Source organism: Emydura macquarii, unplaced genomic scaffold (genome assembly GCF_026122565.2).
Source record: "Emydura macquarii macquarii isolate MOO-44397 ecotype Brisbane River unplaced genomic scaffold, CSIRO-AGI_Emac_v2 contig_1790, whole genome shotgun sequence".
NCBI classification, from domain to species: Eukaryota; Metazoa; Chordata; order Testudines; family Chelidae; genus Emydura; species Emydura macquarii.
The window spans coordinates 24969848-24989924 of NW_027131927.1; the positions used below are offsets into that span (position 1 = coordinate 24969848).

General features: G+C 43.5%; 1 protein-coding gene across 1 annotated transcript in view; it reads right to left on the bottom strand.

Annotated features, from left to right (window-relative positions):
- The window catches only part of GPRIN3 (GPRIN family member 3), a 52851-nt gene extending 34127 nt beyond the window's left edge, over positions 1–18724 (bottom strand). Inside the window, exon 1 of the mRNA XM_067557389.1 lies at positions 18575–18724. The gene's annotated coding sequence lies outside the window, so the exon portion shown is untranslated. The remainder of the gene's footprint in view (positions 1–18574) is intronic.
- Between the last annotated feature and the right edge of the window lie 1353 nt (positions 18725–20077).

Genomic DNA, 20077 nt, shown 5'->3' on the forward strand with positions numbered 1-20077 from the left:
GATTCATCCTCCATTGTGCCAGTAGGTTTTCTAGCACAGCTGGGATGGGAGGATTTATACTATCTTTAAGCCTTTGACATTCTGACAACGGGATTGTCCCTCAGCACAATTTATAGCAACTCTGAAGGCTGCTCTATATTGTGCTCAGATAAATGGCACCCCAAGGAGCTTCTTTTGACAGCCAGGGATTATGAGAGTGCAGCAGCAGCTCGACTACACCATTGTCCCCTTAGCCACATTCCCTCACAGTAGAGGAATCCCCACATACATTGGCTTTCCAGTTGCTTTCCATTGCTGTCAAAGGGGAAGCAGAGGATCTAGCCCTCTGGTTCTTATATTCACACTAAGGATTTTGTGTGTGTGTGTGTGTGTGCGCGCGCGTGCATGCGTGCGTGCGCTGAATACACGCGAGAATACACAGAGAGGAGAATTTCAACCCTCTACCTCCAACCTTCTATCTTCTGACTTGAATAACTAACTTTAAATATTATCTGATTCTTTACATTTTTCCCTTGCAAGGGAATGGACTCAATGATTTTAAACAGGTCTTTCTCCATGTGCAACTTCTGTGATCATACCAAACAATATTTTAGCATCCATTTCAAGAGCTCTTATAATGGTGTTTTCTCCTTCATATGCAGTGCACTTTTTAATTCATGCCAAATTGATTCTGGTTTGTATTATATTATAACTTGGCAAAATCTGCCAATAATACAGGTGTTCCCAATAACATGTAAAGACTGAACAATTACTGTGGTGAGGACTGTTTTCCTCTCCTATTGAGTTGAATGAGGTTTCCTATGACCTAATTATAATTCTATTAAAGCAATGACAAAAATTATAGGGGAGCATGGATTTGGAAGCTGAGGTTATTCTTATGACAAGAAGCAAAGTAAACGGAGAAGTTTTTGCCTTCCTAGGAAAATATTAACATGCCAGACCTTCAGCCGGTGTAAACCAGTGTAGCACCATCCAGTGTGTTTTATTATTAAAACTGGCTTTTGGAAATATACCATAGTCCAAATACTGCAGCCCTAATGCAAAAAGGCTCTATTCTTGGCTTACTTGAAAGAGCTACTGCTTTTTGAACTAAGATCACCCTGGTTTGAATCTTTCAGAATAAGTGCAGAGTGGGCGTAACACACGAGCCTTCTGAGTTGGGAACGTTTTATAATTACTTTACTAAGGCATACCGAAAATGACTACACAAGATGAAAAAGATGGGAAATCAGGTTCAATGAGTTTAGTCACTATTTTAATTGGTTAATTCTGCTCCATTGTTCATATGCCAGACCCAACATTTCCCTAATCCCACAAAACTACAGTTCGGCTCTATTCCTCTCGGATATAAATCAGTCTCCTCTCACCCCTTCCCAGGCTTTGTGGATGGGATTCTGAAGTTAGATCAGTGTCCTAGGCAGTCTGGGTTTAAACAATACATTTACAAACCTTTTATTTTTCCTCCTCTGCTCACCCTCAACTGAAATTTGGGTTCAATTTCCCTCTTACTTACACTATTTTTACACATTGTCTTCAATGTATCTATTCCTGAATTACACAGGTATCAGAGAACTGTCAAGCCCTTTGAGTATCCCCTAGAGGAAATTCCAGTAGATTCTATTATAATCCTTCACTTCATCTCTATGGATCTCTGCTGGTTTCTGATGGACAGCCAGTAGCCCCGAAAGAGCAATTGATCACTTGGCTTTGTTGCAGTGTTCCAAAGCCTACTAGATTAGTTGGAATTTACTGGAGCTAGTGGAAAATTTCCAGCTAGAAATGTCACTAGGGAACAGTCTTCTCACTACTTACTTGCAGCTCATGGCAGACTGGGTTGAACTCCTACACGACAGAACTCTTTCAGCCAACATTTCACACATCTGCAGTTTAAGTGGGATTTTATGCAGAGAAATGACGGTAACTTGTTGGGAGGTACAGCTATTTGTCTCGTCAGAAAAAAAGTCCACTCATTGAAAAACTTTTTATCCGAGTTCCTGCTACCCCATAATGAAGACTCTTTTTTATACCCTTGTGTGATGAAGCATTCACCCCACACTAGCCCTGCAGGGATTAACGTAGGCAAGAGAAGCCAATTAGCCAGAGGCTGCCCGTGGAGGGGAGCCAGGACACAACGAGGCTTAATTAGAGATGAAGCTCACCTTGGCAGAAACTGGCGGGGTTTCTGTAAAGTCAAGGAGCTGGCACCAGAGAAGTCGGGCTGCACTGAGGAAGTCTGCAGTCACAGTTCCTGATACGAGGGAGAAAAGTAGGAAGCAGTCCAGCGAATGAGCAGTAAGGGCTGGGAGAATAAAGACCTGAGCTGCTGGGTCCCTAGATGGGCACTCTGTGTGGAGGCCAGGCCCAGGTTCCCCTCCAAGACACTGCAGGAGCGGCGTGCTAAAGGCAGCCCATTTGGGGACTGCTGCAGACAGTTTCGAAGGAGAGTGACAGTGCCCCAGAAGAGGCAGGGATTTCAGTGTGACTTGGCCAGAGACACAAATAGTCTCTGGAAGCATGAGAGAGGGCACAGAGCAAGTGAGAGGGATGACTGGCTGACCGACTGCAACAAGGAACGCCAGACGATGTGGAGAGCTAATCCCCAGATAGGCTGCTAGGAGGCGCCAGAGAGGTAAGAGGGCAGGCCCCCATCACACCTTCCAAGAAGGATTTTAAAAATCTTATTGCCAAGGAATTGTCACACACAACTGGCAGGGTCCATTCCCTTACCCCTTGTATAGCCATTTATAAAAGTGCAAAATAGGAATAAAATGCTACCAAACCATAGTTTTTATACCCAGTTTGCAAAAGTGTATGTGACCACACAAGATGCAAGGAATTGGGCCCCATGGCCTATGAGCAACCCCTACTAACATTGATTATATGTTAATCTATTTTTGCAGCTTTCCCAGTTTTTAGCTGCTTCTCTGCTCTTTGTTTCTTCTTCTGAAGATGCTTCAGTGCTAATAACCATTTTACCTTGCAAGCTGCCTTGTTCATCTTGTAAGTCTAGAATACTTGCGCCTGGAAGAACTGCAGGGGTCAGCACTTTGCCAAGATGCTCCTTCCATACTTCCAGCACTTCTTGTCATTTGTTGTCCATTCACCTGTAGCCTTTCTAACCATTTGCATTTTTGGCCTGACTGTACTTCCATACAACTCAATCTTTTCATATTTTTTTTCATATGGTTTTCTTGACACCTCCTCTAGTTGTTGAGCCTCTTTTTTCCAGAACTTGTCTAATCTTTCTGATTTCTTCACTGCTTTGCACAATAGTTTTATTACTTCCAATTTCCCAGCAGTGTTGGCCTGTTTACATTTTTCCTGTAATGTTCTTGTTTCATTGCTTGTCCAGCTCTTTCCTTGTTTGCTTATGCCTTTCAAAAACTTCCTACACTGTATCTTATATCGTATTCCTGAATATTTCCCATCCAGTCTGTAGGGAAACTTTATCACCATCGCAAATAAATGTCTTGTAATACTCTCCCCATGCATCACTTTGTATGCCTCCCTCACAGAGTATCCTCTTAACTTATCAAATCTGGTGCCATTTGCACCCATCTTTTCCTTGGACTTTAACAGAATCATAATGTTTCTCATTAGTAGTTCATGATCATTGCCAAACTCGGCATTTCTATAGACTCTAAAAGCTGGTGGAACAAGTGCTCGCAAAGCATTAGGAAAAAATGCAAGATGGTATGGGAGCAAGAGGAGGTAACAGATGACTGGCTAATGGCAATAGTTGGACCAATCCTGAAGAAAGGAAATTCTGCTGATCCGGATAATTATGAAGATATAAGTTTATTATCAGTACTGGGAAAAATCATAATGAAAGTAATTTGTCAACAGATTAAGGACCATTTTAGAGGCAGAAGTAAATGAGAAACTGGCTTCAGACCAAGCTGAAGTTGCATAGGGTTATCTAGAAGTAAGCTTTCTAGCTTATGAAGATGACATCATACAATTTACAGACACATCTGAATTGATGATGATACTCTTAGTTACGTTAGAAAATTGGTTAGTCCACTTGGATTTACAATAAATGCCAAGATGACAAAGTGGTTGCTTACTGGAAAAGGGACTATAGATCAAGTGTTGAACTGCAACAGCAAAATGGTACAACAAGTAAAATCTTAAGTATACACTTAGAGAGCTTGATCAGTGCTGATGGTTCTATCGAGGATGAGGTTAAAAGAAGATGTGCTTTAGCTACAAGTGCTGCACAGAAGTTGATGAAATTATGGACTGATACAAACACTACATTTTATACCAAAGTGAAAGCTTGTCAAACCAGTGCACTAATAGTATTATTCTATGGTTTGGAACCAACTGCATTAAATGAATCAGAAGGCTGGAGACAGTAGAGATGAATTCTTTGGAAGATGGCAGGTAAAAAGTGAAATGATTTAAAGAGAAATGAAGACGTTAGGACAGTAGGATGTGAAATCAGGATATGGGACTGGCTGCAACTAAAAAGATTATGATGGGGACAGAAGACAAACAAACGATAGGATAAAAATAAATAAATAAATATAACGGAGGTCTGTCAAACCAAGAGACTGACCACCAACTATAAGGTGGGATGTCATATGCAAGTATATAACCAGGTTGGGCTCAATGAAGGAACAAGCCATGGAGAGGAATAAATGGTGATGCTGTTCTACTTCCTGTGTCTTTAAAGTTCCTGTGGGAGGAGAATAAGAATATATAAGTAACACAGATCAGAAGTGAGATAATTCAGGGTGAGATCCCCAGCCTTGTTAAGTCCCCTTTGTGTTGCTCTAGCAGAGCAAAAGAACCTAGAGCTGTCCTAAGTGTGCAACAGAGAATTTCCTCCTACTCTATCCTAACCTTAATCTACCTCACGGTTTTTTTTTGTATCCTTTGCTGCTTATGATTAGTTATTTTTATGGGCTTATAAAGGTGTATCAGATTCTAGCAAGAAGAAAGAAAACAAGGTCTCTGCCCCGTGGCATTTGAAGTGCCCATTCCTGCAAACACAGTCTTGTGAGCCATCCTCACATGTGCAAGTTCTCTCACGAAGTCTGACCCCAGTGAGTATGAATTCATAGAGCCGGGACTCAGTCCTGATAAATACAATACAAATCAAATAATTGGAGTGAATAATGGGTGAAGACAGAATGAAAGATCAGATTCATATGTGAATGTTAAGTGCAAGTAGTGGGCTTTACGAGGGAATTGCAGGAAAACTTGTAAACCAAGAAAAGAGGATCAGTCATAGTTCCAAATTCCTGCATCTTCCATTGACCATGGGTGCTCAGCACCTCTGAAACTTAAAACATTTTTAGGTGTCTAAATATAAATTTAGTTGCCTAATTTTGGACACACAAAGTTGAAGACTATAACTGCTTTCTCTGCCTTGTTTTCCTCACAAAGGGTAGTTGTGAGAGTTCAGGTTTTAAAATGTTCTGAACTGTATTCTGAACTGATGCAAATCTCACTAAAGTCAATAAGAATCTTTCCATTGACTTCAACGGATGCCACATCAGGCCTTACAATGTTTACTATCATAATTTGAGAGGAAGCTATTTTCTTTTACAGCCTCCTTTTATGGTTGGTCATCTTCTCTAGATGTACCAGTTTACCGCATGCAGTGCTCCGCAGCAGTTAGTATTACTGTTCCCTCCATGAAACAGCAGTCTTTTGCACAAAGGAAAGATTAACAGCAAAACTGACTGCGTAACACCTTGCACAGGTTGTTTGTTTTATTTTTTGGCTTCTCCTTTATAAACCAAGCTCTTTGTTTGCTGTCACATTCACGTCACTGGCAATGATGAACCAAAAGATCTTCGTCATTAGAAGGCAATCTGGGATCCTGATCACGCTAACTAATATTTGTCTGACACGTTCCCTTAAGAAAAAACCCCACACCTACATACAAAAAAGCCAATTTGTTCTCTGGATCACAATAACAGCTAATGTTATAGCATGATCTCAATGCCACATCAATAAATGTTTATGACATTTATTAACTTGGGTCAGTTATAGCAGGGATATAATTTAATTCATATCTCTCTATATATATTTAAACAAAGGTTCATCACTTTCACAGAGAATTAAATTCTAGGAAATTCCTGCTCCATTTAGCAGCATTTCCCCCTAATGCTGAATGCTTTATAGGTGCTTTTTGCTTGTCATATGGTCAGGTTATTTTCTGACCATAAGGATGAAGTATAGCTTATCTCATCCTCCCTTTCAAGCAGGTCATTATAAACTATTTGCTTCTCTCTCTCCCCCCACATTTAAACAGAACAGCTACATAACTGTAGCTAACAATAATCCTGAAATGTCTCTTTCGGTCTTTTAATTAGGCAGATTGCTATCCCTTTAGATATGTAAACCTTCCCCCTGTAGCTTGTATATACACAGAGACCTCATCCTTCATTACCTATTTGGAAAACTCTAACAATAAACCCTCTCTGATTTAGAGGATGACATAAAAAAGGATCAATATAGTGTGTAATGGTGTTAATATCCAATGATCTATGGGCATAGTTCATTAGAAATTTGTTCTTGGTAGGCATTGACTGCCCTGCAGGCTTCTGCTACTTGGACATGTTGGCTGCCAAATCATGATGCGTGATTTCCACATCACTAACCTGCCATACAATTTATATAAATAAATTAAATATGTGGTGGGGGGGGGGGGGAGGAGATTGGCCTGAATTAATTTACTTTTAAAGATTACTGCTAGCCAGCAATGAGGCATTTAAAAAACAAAACCCAAACTCTAAATCAAGGCACTTATAACATGTAAGTTATCTGTTACCTAGCCGGTAATAAGAGAGCTCTGCACCAGAACTGGATGGCTCTGTAGTTCAAGAGTTGGACTGAGACTCGAGATCTGGATCTATATTCCTGACTCTCCAGTACACTTTATATGAACTTGATTTACTTTCTCTCTCTGCCTGAGTTCTAATACTTCTTTAGTTCCACTGTCTGGCTTGTCCAAATAGGCCCCAATCCTGCCAGCAGTTGTATGCATGTGCATCCCTGTGTCTAAGTGCAGGCAATTACACGACTGAAGCTACAGATCTGGGGCAATCTCACTTAAAAAAACTTAACTAACTTGTTCAACTCTTTGAGACAAGAACTGACTATTGCTACCTGCATGTACAACTATCTATATATAGTTCCTAGCACAACTGACAGAGAACATTGTGTGCTGGGTTTTTTGTTTTGTTTTGGTCTCTTTCTTAAGCATCCCTCACTGGTACCACTAGGAGCAGGATAGTAGTTCAGATGGACCCACTGGTCTCATTCCCCAAGGGTACCCCTATGCTAATGCACTTATTTACCTGGGGCTGAGGAAGCTGTTGAATCAGATGGCCATAAACTACCATCCTTTCAGGCTTTCCTCAACTCAGACCTGAGCAATGGTTAAAAATATCACACATTTCTCTGAGCTCAGCACGTCACCCAAGTCCAGGGGAAAAGCTGCCAATCTTTTCTGATTAATTCCAACTATTAAAACACTGTAAGCAACACTGCTCTATCATTACCTACATAAACTCTCTGAATGACACAGTGATAAAATAGATATAAATCACATTACTACGCCTGGCACGTTATTGCAGTAAACTCCAGTTCGTGAACACTAGTCCCAGTAAATAATGGTGTTGTTATGCATAAAATCAGTCAACAAGCTATGAATCTCTAATAGGTTCTATCTGTCAAATGCACAAAGTCTCCAACCTCACCCTTTCAGCATGTGCTGATGAGCTCTGCCATACAAGGTAATGAATCCCTTATAGGACAGGATGAGTGGAAGTGTGGAAAAGGAGGACCAAATTTCAAGAGGGACACAGCCTGGTGAGGAACCAGATACTGAAGAATTTAAGGGTGGGGCTGGCTGTTCTGAGACAAATAGCAGAGCATGTAAAACTGTACATTTTACAAAGTTGTGTTTCTGACAGCTCTGCCTGCTTCCTGCATCACTTAGCACTAATTAAACCATTAGCCCTTTCAAAAATTGAGATGACACAAGGTGGTTAAAAGAAGATAGATCAGGGGCCAGGGATTTTGTAGATAAGTGTATGCTTTCCATTGATGCTGACAACCCCTTTACCAAACATGCTGAATAGACCTGTGCTTGAGGATGTGGGAAGAATGAGAAGAATAACGCCAGGAAGGAGACAGTGAAATAAATAGAAAGAAACCAAGCTAGGTCAGCATTCCAATCACCATCATTTTTTTGTTTCTTTATTTTGTGTCTGACACTCAGGAATCTAGGCCTGAACAAAAGGGAAAATGTATAACTGGAAAAATCTGTTTTCCCCAGAAGCGCAGTATGCTATAGAGCATGATAACAAAAAAGGAGGGAACCTCCAAGTTGTCACTTCTGAATTACTGAAGATTTGAAACCTGGTCTGGGATAGAAGGCTAGTTCATTAACCAAACTATACCATCTCCTCTCCAGACTTCCACTTCAACTCCAGTCTAAAATTATTCTCCACTTCTACCACATCAGCCATATCATCTCCCTCCTCAAATGTCAGGCTCCCACTCCCTTTATTTAAAGCTTTTGTCCTTACCTTCAAGGCTCTGAACAGCGCTGCCATTGCCAAAGCTTTCCTCCTACGTTCTTCCTCGTGCCCCACTCAATTGTCTCTCCTTAGTGCTCCCTACGTCTCCTCCTGCTGACAGACAATTATTTTCTGAATACGCATTCTTACACCTAACCAGCTTGTCTTATTATAATCTTGGTCCCACATAGGGTGACCAGATAGCAAGTGTGGAAAATCGGATCATACTAGTTCAGGGTGGAAAAGACTTATGAAAACACCAAGTCTGTCCCTGCCAGAGGATAGGCGATAGTACCCCAACAGGGGACTATAACTGGTGAAATAATTAGTTGTAAGCAATATTTGTTGTTCATTTGGGCATTTCCCTCTCCTCCCCCTCAATTAAATAATTATACCTAAGTAAATGTGTCCATTCTTCATCAAAGGACAGATCAGAGTGTAAAGTAGTACTACACTGGCTCTTAGCCAAAAAGCTTTCTCTCTCTTTCTCAAACCAATATGTTGAATGGGTCGTGAGTGTTGTCGATTACACTTTTTCCATGTTTACACTGCAGGGTACCGACATCATATTTCATTTGGCCACCAACTCTAAACTTGAAGCGAGTTGTTCAATTTTAATAAATAACTGAATCTCTATGATTCAAATATCAATCAGTGCACGTCTTTGTTGCTATAGAACAGTTTCTGAGTTCAAAGTCCACGTCTACAACAGAATGGAAAACACACACATCCACCCGGTTTTATTTTGTTAGAAACAAATGTAAAACATTTATTCAGAGACACTATCTAAAGCATTTTCTTTATGGGGAGGGAGATAGATTAATTTTCTTTGGCTCAGAAAGTACCAAGGATGATTGTATTTCAGTAAAACACCCTTTACTGCCATTGTTCTGCACCTTGTACTGTCATAAAGACTCTTGTAAAAAGGTGTGATCCACAAAGCAACTTGGGTGCCTAAACTGCAGAGTTAGGTGGCTCTGTCCCGGGGTGAGGCACCACTGTGACCCACAAAACTCCTGCTCAGCTGCCGCTTCACCCTGCAGATGCCTAAACTCACTCGGTGCCTAACTTTCTGCTGTAAAAGTTCCCTATGGCCTAGGTTTTATACCCAGGCATGTGCTTTACTGCTTCACTGCAGGCATCTGGATGCCTATCTCCTGCCTAAGCCTCAGAGCAATTCATGCACTGAGGGAAGATATGCATTCAGCACTCTAAATCATGGGCCAGGCCAATCTGGTAAGTGGCCTCCGAGCACGCCTCCCAGAACAGATCCTATTCAAATTCTGTCCAGGGCAGGTGATGGCGGTACCACCCACCTTGTAACCAGGGCCGGCCTGAGCCATTCTTGCGCCCCGGGCAGACATTTGAATTTCCCGCCACGTCTTACCCTCCACTGAAAAATCGTGCTGATCCGTCAATTTCGGCTGCAGCTTATCAATTTCGTTTTGGAATTTCTCATCGCCTCTTACCCGCTGCCGAAAAATCTCGCTGATCCTTGCATTTTGGCGCCCCATAAAATCAGGCGCCCCGGGCTGTTACCCGGTCAAACCATAGCTCGGGCCAGTCCTGCTTGTAACTTTTAGCTCAGTGGTTACAGCATTTGTCTGGGACATGGGAGATACAAGTTCTATTCTCTCCCTCTCTGCCACAGCGGGAAAAAGGATTTGAACAGAGGTCTCCCACCTCAGAACCATGCTCGAACTATTGGGTTATACTGATGTGCGGCTCCTCCCGCACTGATGTCTGCTAAGGCTGTTCCAATGTGGATCAATAATGAGAGGGATTGAAGCTGGGGGACTGGACCAAAGGTCTCCCACCTCCCAGGTGGGCTATGGATTTAATCCCATCCTCCCTCTCTCTTTCAATGATTATGTAAGTATTTATCATAGACTCATAAAAGATTAGGGTTGGAAGGGATCTCTGGTCATCTAGTCCAGCCCCCAGCTCAAAGCAGGACCAGCCCCAACTAAATTATCCACAGTGAAATAGTCCCTGGGCCAGAGACTGCACACAGTCATGAAAGAAAGAAATAAAACAAAATAAAGAGCACAACACAATGTGTTCAAGACGAAGTTTCACTCTCAAACTGTATCTGTAATTCTGAAAGTAGCAGCTTATCAGCTTTATCTTTTGTGCCAGTGAGGAAACCCACAAGCAGATTAGAGGTGGTATATGGCCCGTAATATTAATGATCTGTAGCTCCCCCTAGCTTTTTTTTTTTAAGTGGGATTTTTTTTGTTTTTATTTAAAAAAACCTCAATGACAATAGCAAGATTATGCCTCAAATTTGACCTACTTTACCATCATCATAGTGTACTAATAAAATCCACCTGTTTCTAAGCTATGTCCCATGGGAAGATGTGCATGAGTAAGTCAGGTCTGGGCCTTTAATGTTTGCAAATGAAGAAATCTTTTTTATTTCAAAAGAGAAAGATTAAAAAAAAAATGGTTAGCCCAGTAACTTTTTTTTACTCTTACAATTTAAAAATAGTAACTGATATTCTTCAAATTGAGAAAAAATATTACTCCCATACTGAACCTAGATATTATTGTGATGAGTGTTGTATAAATCTAGCCAGGATAAAATAGATAAGAACCTAGAATGGATTTTTACTAATGACTTGCAAATAATTGAAAACACAGGTTTATTATGGAAATGCTTGCCAACCTTACCTACATAGTGAATACAGTAAATGTACTGGGACAGAGTAGTGATACACACTCAGACACAAGCATTCTAGAATCCTATGCCTGTGCTGTGAAGAAGGCAAAGAAAGCCTGTTTTTCCACTGACATGGAAGCAGTATAGTCATGCCCTGCAGAACTTCTCCAGACCATAAATCACTGTGTAAGTACAGACTCTTTCTGTTCAGATCCAGACAACTGTTTCTCCACCTCCAAAGCTTTCACCCATGGAGTCCCACAAGGCTCAGTTCTCTCACACACATTATTCAACACCTGTATGAAGCCGCTGGGACAGCAACACATAGACAACACACAGCTCTGTATCTCTTTTACATCACCATCTCCCAGCTTTCTCTTGGCCTAGGTGATACCAGCTGGCTAAAGCTGAGCACAAGCAAGACTGAGGTGAGGCCAGTAAAGCTGAAAGTGCTTCAAAGGACTTGTCTGTTCTGTAATTCTGTCTCGTTTGACGGCATTTGCCCTCAGATTGTTAAGTAAGTCCACCTCATTTCAGTTCTGTTAAACTGCTAAATATCACTGGATGCTCTAAAAACCATTGTCAAAAAATACTCACTTCCCTCTGCCAGAAAGTTGAACCCCATTGCATCAGACTCAGGGCTGTCCATGTTGATACACAGATGCATGATTTCCTGGCATGCAACTCATTACATCTGAGAATGAGGCCATGCATCCTGATTAAAACTCAAAATGGTACAAAACAGTAGCCCAATCACTTAGCAACACAGGTCATTGTGAACCCATCATCCAGGCTCCATCCTTGGCCCTGGCTTTTCACTGAACAGAGTCCACTTAAAAGTCTCTGCCTTGGTACAGAAAGCACCCATGGGATTTCAGTTTTTGTTCAAGCGCTGCAATTTCATATTCTGCTCTGAATATTCTGAATATTCCTCATATTCTGAGGAAGTTTGTATTTATAACTGATGTTTAATGACATTTGAATGAGTAGTGGCACACTGAATCTTAATGAAGAATGGAGAATTACTGCCTTCAGTACATTAGGCCTTGTCTACACTATAAAATTAAGTCGACCTAAGGTAGGTTGATGTACAGCCACCGCTATACCACTGCTATTTTTCCATGTCCATGCTACTCTCCTTCTGCCTATGGTGCACATCCTCACCAGGAGTGCTTGCACTGACTTAAGTAGGGCAGTGGGGGGGGGGGCTGAACAGCTGGAGCCCCTCCTCCCCCACCCACGGCTGTCAGCTCCAGGGCAGGGGGATTCCAGCTTTCAGCCCATGCCGGGGTGTCAGCCTACGGATGATGTAACTAATGCAGTGTCTACATGGACCCTGTGTTACCCTAACTACATTGACTTAAGTGCTACGCCTCTTGCGGAGGTGGAGTTACTAGGTGGTGTAGTGGTAGTGGGCGACTTACATCAGTGGAAACAACCTTGTAAAGTATATGCTTACAGAGTTAGGTTTACGTAAGCTGCCTTATGTTGACCTAACTCTGTGGTGTCTCAACAGGAATGTGTAATGTGTAGGGCAGTGCGTTGGTGCACGCTGTAAACTGTAAAGAGAACCACAGTCATCCTAACTGCTAAAATTAAGCCCCTCTAGTGTTCGGAGTAACTGAAGGAAGTGTTTGTTATGCATGACTGAATTACAGCCATGGTGCTCATGGCCAGTTCTACTCAGGTCCACATTAGCTTTAGCAGACTTAAAAAAGTTAGAAGGGAAGCAAATCTTGGTGCAGGAGAAGGAATTAAAATACGGATCCTGTGTGAGTAGGGGTGGCTGAGGTACAGGGGTAGATGTTTTAGAGTAGGTCGGCTAGGAACTAGGAGTACTGCAGGATCTGTCAAGGCCAAGGGAAGCCTACAAAGCTTAGGACCTCACAGGCACTCTGGGGTGTGGGTTTAAGGGAAGCCCTGGTGAGTTTTAGGACTACAGGAGTCACTGAGGAAGCTTTAGTCCAGCAGTCTGTGTTGGGTTCTGATGCTGTGTTGCTGCTATTGCTTCTGTCTTCACGTGTGTACATTTTAGTACACTGTAAATTCCAGAGCACTCTATGAAGATGGGAGGAAGCTGCTTCTTTTCCCCAAAATGTGGCACAGGGTTGGAGATGGATCATTTCCTGGTGTCTTCTCAGCACTCCAAAATGATTTTGTGGTACATCCCCCACAATGGGATTCCAATTCCCATAGGAGGGAGATGAGATGTCTCAAGTTCAGGCGGTGAGGGGGAAGGATATGGATAGTTTCAACTGATGGCACTGACAGCCCAGTTACTCTAGCCAGGAGCACATACCTGAAAGGAGAGACTGGGGACAGTGAATACCTGTCCCCTCTGGTGTGGGCTGTCTCTACAGTGGTTCTGTGAGTTTGGGGAAAGCCAGATTATATGCAGCACTGTGTTTTGTTGCTAATCTAATAAAACACAAATGGTGCTTCTCCCTTTTCTTTCTTGAAACATCTTTGTTGCATTGCATGAGTGAGATTCTTGTCATTCCCATGTGGAAGATGCAAGCATTCCTATGGCCTGTCATGTGTTGTTGTGAGTCATGGGATCATAAAAGTCAGAGATGTAAAAAAAATAACAGACAATTTAGTCAAATCTCCTGCCAGTGCAGTATATTATATTTTGCTTGTCTCTCTCTAGTTATGCTGCTTCTGTCTGGCATTTCAAAGCTTTGCCTCCTGTACCAGAAGAAATGGTAGTCCATACTGTTGGCCAAGCTAAGAATGAACAATTTACTTCTCATTGAAGTATTATATTACGTAAAGAGTTTAGCCTTTCAGGAGGTCATTAACCGGACAATTCATTACAATAAATCCTTGCCCCTGCCAGGTAAGCTATTTTAGGATGGCAGGTTCTTTTAATGTTGGTGCATAAAGTAGTCCATAGAAGGACTGGATAAAAGTCTATTGTTTCATGCTCTTTAAAGTCAGGTATAAATTAGTAAGGGTTGAAATTTTCTTGCTTCTTGAATAAAGATCACACCCAGGAGCAGATTTTTTTAATTAAAGAACGGTAGAGCATGGGCATGATTGTGAATTATGTGTGTGTGACTGTAAACGTAGATGCTGATAATGAACCAATTCAAGGATAAAGACATGTAGCTCTCTTAAAAAGGTCCTGTTAATTTTGCTGATCTTTAGGGAAAGGAATTTGCTTTGCTCTCTTTTATAAAATTACAAGCCCAATGTATATGTAGTTACGTCTGAGACCACGGTGGCACCTGCTTTGGGTTACCTAAGGGAACCCCTTAAACAGCAAGTGTGTGAGCACAGACATTCACTATGGCTATGTCTACACCAGCGACCTTACAATGGCACAGCTGTACCGCTGCAAGGTCTCCCGAGAGCTCTCCCACCGACATAATTAAACCACCCCCAATGAGTGGTGGTAGCTGTGTCAGTGGGAGAGCATCTCCCACCAACATACATAATGCCGTCCACACTGGTGCTTCTGTCGGTGTAACTTATGTTGGTCAGCGGTGTGTTTTTTCACACCTTTGAGCGACGTAAGTTTTACCCACAAAAGTGCTAGTGTAGAGCCTACATCTACCTCTCCGGCCCTCATCACCACAGTGACTGAATGCCTCCCAAGTACTGAAAAATAGGAAATGATATATGCCAAACCTATTCGTGGTAAAACTGTAAAGTTGGCAGTGCAACGACGTTTCTTTGACAATTTATTGGCAATGTTAATTTTTTAAAAGAAATAATCTCCTTTTTATACCCTGGAAGAGAAATAGCTTGATTGGTGTATAGTTTTGTGTGTGTACTCGCATGCATGAAGAACTTATTAGTGAAGGGAAGCAAAGCTGGGGCAATGAATTCTTCCTTTCGTTGCTGCTGTTAGTGGACATTCTTATCTCTTCAAGGACTGAGTTCTATGGTCCACGTTCAGCTCCTGTGGACATTCTCTCTCTATCACTCTTGAGCCTCCCCCATGGAATTGCACCATACCAACACCTGTAGACATATATGAATTAAATCATTGATCAAACCAATGTATGTGGTGCACATTACCAATACTCAACCCCCAGTTTCTTCTCCAGATGCAAGATATCTGCAGCCATACACTGCTAACACCTTAAAGCCTTATGAAACAAATACAAGGAGAAGATGGGAGAATGGTGCTTGACAATGAGGCCACTGGCCTTCTGGAGAAGGAAACAGCAGTGTCCTGTTATTGCTGAATTGCAGACCCCTAATGAATGATGAGATGGGGGTGTGGTGAGGAGAGCAGATCACTAGAATATTGCCAAATAAAAAGCTATGTCTCTCGGCAGAATGAAGGCAAATTACACTTACAGAATAGGAGACTATTCTGGAAAACAGTGACTCTGCAGAGGATACAGGGGTCATTGTAGTTAACCAACTGAACATGGGCTCCCACTGTGTCGCTGTGCAAAAGAGAGTCGCCAATACCATAATCCTTGTATGAATAAACAGGTGGATACCGAGCCAGACCAGGGACCCATTTTTACCTGTCAGACTGTTAGTGGAATACTGGTACACACACTTTGTAAAGGAGATTGGAAAAAGCGGCGGGTTCAGAGAACAGTTACAGAACGTGTGTGCGCTAGAAAACTTACCTGCTAGGAAAGGCTGAAGGAGCTTGATCTGTTTAGCATAAAGAGAAGGTTAAGAGGCAATTTAATTACTCTCTAAAAGCACATGCCAAGAGAGAAAATATCCAATACTAGATGGCTATTTAAGTTGACACACAAAGACATTCCAAGATTCAACGGCTGGAAGCTGATGTCAGAAAATTTCAAACTGGAAAGAATATGTAAATTTTTAACAATGAGGGTAATTAACTACAGGAGCAAATTCTCAAGGAATGTGGTAAATTCTCTCTCGCTTGGAGTCTTTAAATCAAGACAGATACCTATATAAGAGATGTACTTTAGCCGAACCACAAGTTGTTGGAGTACATGCAGGAATCCCTGGAAAATATTCCTGTGTTATGCAGGAAGTCAGACTAGATAATCACAATGAACCCTTTGGGCTTTAAGATCTGTGAAATCCATTGGCAGAGTTTGTTATCCCTTCCTGAGATAAGAAGAAAAACGTGGAAAAGGCAAAAAAGATGAGATTTAAAAAAAAAAAAAATGCAGAGATTCACTTGTGAAGAACTGTGACTCCCCAACTCTAAAACACCAGTCTGTGATTTTGAGGTCAACTGGAGTTTTGCCATAACTTCCGTGGGAGCAGAAGCAGGGTTTCTGAAGATTTATGAACAGTGAGGTATGGAATGGCAGTAATGCTCAAAGCCAGGGTTCTCAAAATATTTTTACAGTGGGGACCACATCTCATGAGAGTGATTATCCGCTGTACACCCCCACTCCCATTCATGCATGGACAAACCTCCTCTTTCTTTGGCAATCACTTTATAACAGTGTGGCAATTACAGCACTGGCTTACTGGGAAACTAGCATTAGGAAAATAATGTAATTTTAAAATTTCTTTTTATTCCTTTTAGCAGCTGGAAACAAAAATAACTGACATGTGACCAGCCAGCTCTCAGCAGACCTCCACTGAATGCAGAGGTTGGGAACCTCTGGTTTAGGAAATACCAGAGAAGGATAGGGTAACGTGTATTTTCATTCATGAAAAAGTACATCTTAAGGAACATAGATTGGGAAGGGAATACAAGGTATTGCTCACTGGCTTTTTCCTAGTCTTTTTTAGGGTGGATGCTATGAAGCCTCATTCTATCTTCCACCTCACTTTTATTCCACCCAATCCTTCCCCCCTTAAAAACAAAACCCAAAGATTTTGAAACAAATGACACCACAAAAGAGGTTTCCAATGGTAAGCTCATATGGAGTTGTTTTGTTTCTCGTCACTTGTGTCTGGGCAAGTATTTGTACTGTGCAACAGTGCTGTTGCTAGGGTAATTGCTCTCCATGGTTGGACAGCAAAGCAACACTGCAGCAAAACCATAAACTCATTTTTATCATTCAAACTCCCATCTTTTGCAGATGTAAATATAGCACATTGTTTCCCTGCTCTCTTCTTTTAACATCTGACTATTTTGTTTATTTGGTTTTGAACTAAAAACCATACCATCTTCCCACAGGCAAACCACAGAATTAAAAGCAAGTACAAAATAATTATGAAATCAATAAACAATTGAGCAGTTATCTTTTCAAGACTTATACGGATCTCTTTGCCCAGATTTACTATGGAGAGTGATCATTGCAAAAATGAGAAGTTAAAAAACACAGCATTTGAGACTGAAAAAAATAACCAGGTTGGACCCACTGCTGCACTCCTTATTCAGGCAACACTCCCACTGAAGTCAGTGAGCGACAATTATGCCCTCTTACGTTGTCTGTGTAATTAAAAGGCAGAATTAGGCCTTCAGTGACTTCAGTGGAGGTTTGCCTAACTATTTTGTTATTGTTTTCATCACTGTATTGCCTAGCAGTACTAACTGAATTTGCTAGACAGTGTACAGACATACAGTAAGACAATCCCTGTAAAGACTTCTGGATTTGACCCTGACCTGGAATATGGGAAAATGCAGTGTATTTTCAGAGTAAAATATGCAACAAACCCCTCCACCTAAACGATGTGTAAATATGTTATGAATCCGGGTCTGCATCCCATCGGTTTTGTTTGTTTATCTTCCTGCTGTAGTAAACATTTCCTTTTCTTCCAGCCCCACCCATGACCCAGATTGCTGGGGGGGGGGGGGTCACGGGAGAGGAAATAACCCCAATACTAGCTTTTAGCAAACAATGTTCAAATATTTTGGATGAGATTCATTCTTCCCCCAGAGCTGCATCAGCACGGGAGAGAGGATCCAGCCCTGCCAATGCTGCGTCTGTCACCCTCCTCTCCACACTTCAGCCTCTTAAGAATTCAGAGCGACAACCTTGGGCTGCAGATATCCAAGGCACAGACGCACCCCCCACGTTGGCCCTTCTCCAGACCGGTTTTGCTGCTTATTCCTCGAGCACGCTAAGCGGCTTTTTCGGGCTGGGGTGGGGGTTCGTAGTCACCCCATTTGCAGCCCCGATTTCCACCTCCTGACTGTAAGGCCCCCCCCCTACACACACATCTGCCTCACTCGTATTATGCCCGTCCCCAGACCACACCGCGTGGGAATGCCTTCGCGTTTCTTTCCCCCGACCAAACTTGCCGGCGGAGTTCCCCTCCCGCAGGTGCAGGGGGGTCCCTTTCCCTCCGCGGCAACGAAAGCCATGTTGCATTGCAGCGCCCGGTGCCGCGGCGGGAGGACGGAGCTCTCGACGACTGCGGGGCCCCGCCAGCGCTGGCCACGTACAATGCAAAGACACCCGCCGATGGGCTGCAACGGCGGCAGCAGCGGCCGCTGGCCCTCGGCTCCCTGGCTTACCTTCAATCCCGGCCGCCGCCGCCGCCACGGATGGGCTTGCAGAGAAATGCATCCTCCGTGCGGGGAAGGAAGCTCTTCCTCGGAGAGGGGGGGCCGGGCGCAGAGATCCCCGGGGTGACCCCGCTCCGCTCCCCGAGGCAGAGACGAGAGACGCGCCCGCCCGCCCGGGGAAGTCCGAGCCCCGCCAGTGCCCGCAAGCGCCGCAAGCCGGCGGAGGGGGGAACTGCCCCGCGCAGGGCAGGGCAGGGCTGGGCGGCGCCAGGCGGGGGCTCCGCGGCTGGCAGCGCAGGTAGCTCCAGCCGCTCGCTTGCTCTGCCGGGCGTGCTGTGCGGTGACGGGGCAGCCGCGGCGCGTCACGGGGACCCCGGGGCTTGGGTCGGAGCCGGCGCTCGCACCTCGATGGGGTGGGGGGAAACACTCGCCCCCAGCCGCAGCCGCGGGGAGAGCGGGGCATCGAAGGGCAGGGGGCTGGGGAAGGGACAGGAGAGGCTGCGCTGCTCTGCTCTGGTCTGCCGCCCCCGCACTGTCTGGGGCAGGGAACTGAGCCCCCCTCTCCGCCGGGGGGACTGAGGCCCTCTGCCCGCTATTGCTCTCCACTTCTGCCCTGTCTCGCCCCCAGTGTCCTTTGGGCAGGTGGGTAATTAGAGGGCGGAGTGTTGGAGGTGCTGCCTCCCCAGGGCCACCCCGCTTGCCCCAGCACAGGCCAGCCCCACGTCTGCTCCCGAGGGCCACTGCTGCTTCTTCCTCTCAACCCTGGGAGAGGAGACTCCAGGGCGCCCCCGCTCGTGGAGTGAGGGATCAGTGACTTTCCCTCACTGGCAAGGAATGTCAGATATGGCACAGCACGAAGCAGCCCCTATGCTGGGGTGCCCACCCAAGACGGCTTGGCTGCTTTCCATCATCTGTTCTGGCTGATCAGTACCTGTTCTCTCTAGCTCACAAAGTGAAACTATCTCTATGTATTCTAGACACAGGCCACCCTTTTTATATGGGAAGAGGGAGACCTGTGCATATTAAATCCACAAGCATTTACCAGGGCTACTTGTGCAAATTAGGAAAGTGTGTCTGCAAACAGCTATTTAGGACCTAACTAGCACAGCTACATGATTTATATCTAGAGTGATGGCAAATGTGGATGTGAATACAGGTACAACTTTTGCTGTTACTTTTTCATACACAAATCTGGTCTCTGCTTTGAAAATTCTGTCCAGTTTGCTTGTGGTGAACCAGAATAAACAGGTATGCACTCTATAGTAGTGGCAAGAATATCCGTAGACTTTCCACACTTAAAAGTTTGGGCTTAAAATTGTCTAAAATTTTAGATCATACTTCATTTCCCTCTTGCTACTAGTATGAAATTTTATCTATATCTATTTACTGCAAACTGAAGACAATGATCCTGCACTGCCAGGGACAGAATAAATCATGAGTTCTCAACAAAGGGGTTCTTGACCATCCTCCCTTTCTTTATGGCTAAATGAGATTAGGGTCTCAAATGTTTTA